Raw genomic sequence first — 6,765 nt, 5'->3', positions numbered from 1 at the left:
TCATTTTCTGAAAAAAATGAATATTTATCCACTTTTTAACCACATGCTCTGCTAGCGTTAGCTCTGTGATGTACATTGCGTAATCCTGTTGGAAATGTCATGCGTGGTTAGTTCAGCTCCATCTCATTTTCTCCTCCAACTTTAAAATCAGCCGACATTTTTATTTATTTATTTTTTACCTTTTTTGTAAAGGGCTTTTGACTTTTTTGCAACACTGGATCGATGCTTCTGCTTTTCCAATATCACCTAATAAAGACGCGCATCACAGAACTAATGCTAGCTGAGCATTTGTGGTTAAAAAAATGGATAAATTTAAGAAAATGGCTGACCGTTTCACTAGATAAGACCCTTATTCCTCAGCTGGGATCAGGTAGAGCTCTTGAAGCTGCATTGAAACTACATTTTGACGTTCAAATTGTTGGCCACCATTGAAGTCCACTATATGGAGAAAGATCCTCAAAAAACTTCATTTCTTTGCGACTGAAGAAAGACAGACATGAATATACTGGTTGACACGGGGGCAGTGTTGGGTAAACTACTTAAAAATAAATAAAAATAAAAATAATTAAAAAAAAAAAAAGTAAATACTAATTACTAATTGCATCTTCAACAGTGTAATGAGATTACTGTATAAATTACTCTCTCCAAAAAGTATTTAATTACTTTCTAAATCCTATATCAACCTCGACAAGTTAAGAATAAACATGAAACGTTCTATAATTCTTTCAAATAAATAATAGATAACTACATAAATTATTCTGTTCACACTTTAGATTAGTGTCCGATTCTCACTATTAACTATGACTTTTGCCTCAATATACTCCTAATTACTGCTTATTAATACTTAGCAATGTATTTGTTAAATTTAAGAATTGGGTCGGATTTAGAATAAGGTCTTGCAGATTAAGACAATGTTGTTGTTTTTTTTGAGTAATAATAAACAGCCAATATCCCAGTAATATTCATGCTAATAACCAGCTAGTTAATGGTGAGAATTGGACACTAAAGTGTTTAAAGTGAGAAGGGTGCATAAAAAGCATGCATTTTAAGGTTAGACTTTAAAAAAAATTATTGTATTGCATATAAATGTTTACATAAGAAGTAACTGTAATTAAATTACAGAAAAAAATAAGTAATCCCTTCAAGGGAAAAGTAATTAAATTACAGTAGCTAATTACACCCAGCACTGCACGGGGGTGAGTAAATGATCAGGAAGCTCTTATTCTGGAAGTGGGTTTATCCTGTAATGGTCTTCATTGCTCGTGGTGTGGAAGCATCGGTGTCTGCTGCGGTCCTGACTCTTTCATGCTGGACTCTTTTGTTGGTAAACGGGCCGTATTTATGCAGCGCTGCGGCAGTATTCCAGAGTCCCATCGCTCCGCACATCAAAGCGCTCGTCCTGAAGAATAACAGCAAACACCGAACAAAGTCCCCAGCCGGTGATTGGCTCTTTGTGTTTCTGCTCCATACGGAGTCAATGAGGAGCTGATGAATGCAGCGGCTCTCAAACTCCTGCTTCATGTGGACTCGGACTCCGCTGATTTATTCAGAGGAACGGAGAACAAACACGGCTGTACTGTCTCTCTGTGACTTCATTCCCTCAAGAGTGTGTTCCTCTGCACTTTAAATGAAACGCACTCTTAAAAATAAAGGTGCTTTGGATTATCAAAGGAATAGTTCACTCAAAAATGAACATTATCTGAAAATTCAGTTCATCTGAGATCAGGATGAGTGTGTTTCTTCATCAGGTTTGGAGAAATGTGTCTCAGCAATGGATGCTCTGCAGTGAATGGGTGCCGTCAGAATGAGAGTCTGATAAAAACATCACAATAATCCACAGCACTCCAGTCCATCAGTTAACATCTGGAGAAGACAAAAGCTCAAACACATCCAGCATTAAGAGGTCTTCGGACTGTTTTGTCTTGTAAACGCTGCTTGATCTGCAGATTTCTCTCCTGATTCACACCAGAACACTGTTTCACTGGAGGAAGCGTTATTATGGATTATGGACTCATATTATATTATATTTTTTGTCTTCTCCAGATGTTAACTGATGGACTGGAGTGCTGTGGATTATTGTGATGTTTTTATCAGACTCTCATTCTGACGGCACCCATTCACTGCAGAGCATCCATTGCTGAGACACTGATGCAGAGACACATTTCTACAAACCTGATGATCATTTTTGGCATATTCTCATTTTTGTCTGAACTATTCCTTAATGTTCTTCGCACTAAGAAAACACGGTTCTTTTAAGACCGAGTCACTGACAGTTGTTTTTTTTTTTTTTTGTAGGAAGCCAAAAATGGATCTCCTGTGGTATTGCTGCAGGTGTAAGAGTTTTAGACGGGCTGATAACGGAGGGTTTTTATTCCAAGATCCCAAAGGTGCCAAATTCAGCTGGCGAAATCATTCCGTGGGTGTTTCTTTTCTCCAAACTTTCACCTAAAATCAAATCAAATGTTCCTCCGAAGGAAACACGGCTTTCTCACATCAAGGACAAACAAGCCTTGTCAAGCGTGTTTCTTTAGATGCACTAAAACAGATTGACCTTCTGAAACGTGCGCAGCTTCTAATTCTCCGTTTCCCTCAACCTCTTCATCTCGCTTTTGTATTTCTAGGGCGCTCGATGCTCTCCGCAGCTAATCAGTCTTCTCAGCTGCGATCCGAACGAGGATTTTTCCCGCTGTTTATCCTGCGGATTAGTCCGTCCGAACAGAACTCATTTGGGTTCGCCGCTGTCGTCTTCAATGATCTTACTGTGCAAATGAGGCTTCGGCTGGAGGCGTGCATTTATCAAACTAAAACCTTGTGTGCCGCCTCCGGATGTCATATAGATGGGGAATCTGTTTAAAACGGCCCGTAAATGAGACGACTAGAGCACAACTGAATTAAGCATCTCATTTTGAGCGTTCGTTTGATTCTGCTTGGTGAAAATGAGTGTTCGAGAAGCAGCCTGGGTTTTCTCGGCGAGCGTGCGAGTTTGGTTTCCAGTGTCTGTCGTGGCAGTCTGCCATTGAATATTGAACAGCACCAAGCTGTTTCTCCTCACGGAGGGATGAAATGCTGTTCTGAATGTCAGAAGCAGAACTCTGGGCCTGTAAATCCAACAGCTGCCGGGACGTTCGTCTCAAATCAGCGTTTGTTTGCATGTGGAGGGTGCTGTCAGATGCTGGAACAGTTACAGCTGTTGCAGACGCGTAAATGAGCGACAGGCTTCTGCCGTCTTTGAAGCTAAGCTGGGTTTGGGATGTATTTTTCATGACGCCGGCCGTGTTTAGGAGGACCGGCTAATTATCCATTCCGGCCTAATAGCAGACACGGAGTCTAGTTTTTGCTCATGCATTTATTCATCGTGTCTCACAAAGCCACCGTCTTCCTCTGATTAAAGAAACGCTGCTTTAGAGGAAGTCCTGTTAGTTTCTGTAAATGCTCGGGTTTGGGTCAATGACCTCGGTGACCTCTGACCGGCTCTGAGAGACTAAGGAGCTGCCAGTTTTAGACCTTCATATACACACAATCACATTCAGCTCATCCAGAATTTATTCATTTTTTTTATTGATTTGTGGAGTGAAACATGAGCTGGACATGGATTTGTGAAATTCAGTCTATAAAACTAGAAGCTGAAAACATGTTTAAACCCTACTGTATCATATCATAAGGCCTTTAAATCATCAAACTCTGCTGTTAAACCTGTCTCTGGTTGATAGTTTAAAGTGTTTTATCCTGTAAAAGCTCTTTTAGTGTAATTGTAGAAGCGTCCAGCTTCAGCGGCTGCTTCAGTGTCAAATCTTGACTGATTTTGATCAAGTAAGCGTCAGAATAACTGCAGTCATGTCTCCAGATGAACACTTGCTGGACTGAAGCAGCTCAGCTTTACTTGATTCTCCATCAATCATTTTCTAGAAACATCAGAGCGACTCAAATCTGATCATCAGGATCTTCTGAGGAGCTTTACTTTCACTGTTCCTCAGCGGAGGAATGATCTTCTGAGGAGCGTTTATTTCTTCATCTCTCCATCAGCACTGCATTATATGTTTGATCATTTACATCTCGTCTTACTGAGATATTCTACAGAACTGGTCCAAACTGCTGTCCCACAACCAAAAAAGCACATTTAAAAACATAATCCTTTATTTGGGGGAAATAAACTAACAATTTTAGTAGTTTTATGCAGTTTTTTTGGTCCTTCAGTATGTTTTAGAAGTGTTTTAGTATATGGGTTAAAATTCAGTGCTGTGATGTGGTCGCTACCGACCGAAACACGGGACATTTCTCAAAAATAAAGTACACTGAATTATCAACCAGGCTGTTATGATCGTTTTTGGTTCAATGTATATTCAAACTTATGAATCCTTAACTTTGAAATCAGTATGATCAACTTTTTGCCTTTTACAAAAAATGGATTCAAAATGGAACAAATCTCATAAATCACAGTTGAAATACTGTTAAAATGTTAATTGTTATTGATTTACATCTGAAAACTTTTCAAGGTAGATGCAAGCAAAATCTTAACAGGTCAATATAACCCTTATTAAATTATATATTACTGTGTTTCAGTAGTGACAAATTTGAGGAGAGGAAAAATATTTCAAAACTTATACAATATGTACCTTGGATATTATACAGTTTGCATACAAAATTGGTGGAAAAAGACATTTTTTCCCAAGATGTTTTGAACTCTGGCTCTGCAGCAGTTCTAGAATGGCGTTTCTAAAACATCACTGGAGATATAGAGCTACCGCTGATATTTACATGATTTTATCTGCTGCACTGTTAGAAAGATCTCACTGATTTCAGCATCTGCTGCAAATTCATATTTTTACTCCGTTTGAGTCTGAATAAAATCACGCTCCATATTCTCACTATATGAGCCATAAAGCCTGATGCATCAAATATGGTACTTAACAAAAACACATGCAAACTTCAATGTGGTCTGAAGGTTCCCGAGGGCTGTTTAAGGCCTGGTCTCGCTCCTGCGCCGTGTGTTTATGCTCATGATTTCATGCTTTCCTCTCGGCGCTCCTGCAGACGTGTGAAGTGTTTGCTGTTTTCCTCACTCTTCTTAACACGTATATTTTGGTCTTGGTTCTGCAGACGCCAGAGAGACGAGCGTCTGAGCATCTCAGACTGAGCTCAGGCCCGAGGAGCAAGGATGAGAAATGATCTGCTAAATGACAAATAACCAAATAAGCCGCACCTGAGCCGTGCGTCGCAGATCCGCTTTAGCAAAACAAATCGCCCTCATCATCCAGATCTATAAAAAACAGGCGCATGAATTAAAGATGAGTTTTCCAGCAGTAATTGAGCACTCTGGCAGGCCATTACAGCGTTCCTTAATATCAGTGATGGCATGAATGAGCTTTTAAAGCACAATTACAGTAAACAGCTCAGTCTGAAGGCTCTGTGATACTGTAGTGAACGCTGATGATGAAGACCCTCCTCCTCCTCCTCGGTCGCTTCGCTTTGTTTTGACCTTGCATTGAAAAAAAATGCCATTGAAACAATCCGCTCTCAGAAAATGCTAGTAAATTGAACAAATGATTATTTACAAAAAATTTGCAAATAAATGGCAACACATTGAATAAATGATAGTAAAAATATTAGTGCTGTCAAACGATTAGTCGTGATCCAAAATAAGTTTTTGTTTACATAATATGTGTGTGTACTGTTTATTTATAAGTACAGATACAGTATATATTTACAAAATGTGTATATATATAGTCGTATAATTTATATTTAATATATAAACAAAATTTGTCTTCAATATACATGCATGTGTGTACACATAATAAATATACACACATTATGTAAACAAAACTTTTATTTTGGATGCGATTAATCATTTGAAAGCACTAAAAAATAGTATTTTCTTGTTAAATGTGCCACCAATGCAATAATACATCTTGTAGTAACTTCAAAAGGTTTTTTTTTATTTTTATACAGTGTATTGTACTTAGATGTTTACTGTACTGTGGTACTCAAGTGTATGCATGTGGTACCTCCAGATACTGTGGTCAAATTCAGTGCTTTTTTCTGTACGTGACATTTTATAGTACAGCGGAAGAAAAAAAAGGTGTAGAAACAATTTTCACTCAGAAATTACTATAAAGTTTTGCAATTAATAACAAAAAAACAGCAACTTTAACTTGAAGTTTCAAAGTAGAAACACTGAAATATGTTTTCTATATCTATGTATTTTAATATTTCACTGTAAAAAGTGATAAGGTGACTTAACTTAAAAAAACTGAGGAAACCCGTTGCCTTAAAATTTTTAAGTAAATGATAATAAAAAAAAATAAGTTAAGGGAATTGTCAAGTTCACTTCACTTTTTAAAAACAATTATTTACTTAAAAATTTTAAGGCAACGGGTTTCCTCAGTTTTTTTTAAGTGAAGTCACCTTATCACTTTTTACAGTGATGCAAACATTTAAACAAACAAACATTTGCTCTCCATTATCTGGTCTTTATAATGTTCTCAAAACATTAGCACAAAAACATTGATATGTTGTTTATGGAAACTGTTTCAGAACGTTCATTAAATCTTCCCATAATGTGTGCAAAATGATCATATTGAATGTTCTGTTAATGCATGAAATAAAATAAGATGTTTTGAATGTTCAGTAAACATTAAGAAATAACATTTTCACAACGTTATAGCGAAACATTCTTAGAACGTGTTTGTGTTATCTGTGTCCATCACAATCCAGAGCAGTGTCACTAATACCAGAATACCTCTGGATTACCATCAAGCCATGTGCAAA

The sequence above is a fragment of the Onychostoma macrolepis genome, chromosome 24 (genome assembly GCF_012432095.1).
Source record: "Onychostoma macrolepis isolate SWU-2019 chromosome 24, ASM1243209v1, whole genome shotgun sequence".
NCBI classification, from domain to species: Eukaryota; Metazoa; Chordata; class Actinopteri; order Cypriniformes; family Cyprinidae; genus Onychostoma; species Onychostoma macrolepis.
This window is presented reverse-complemented; position numbering follows the sequence as displayed.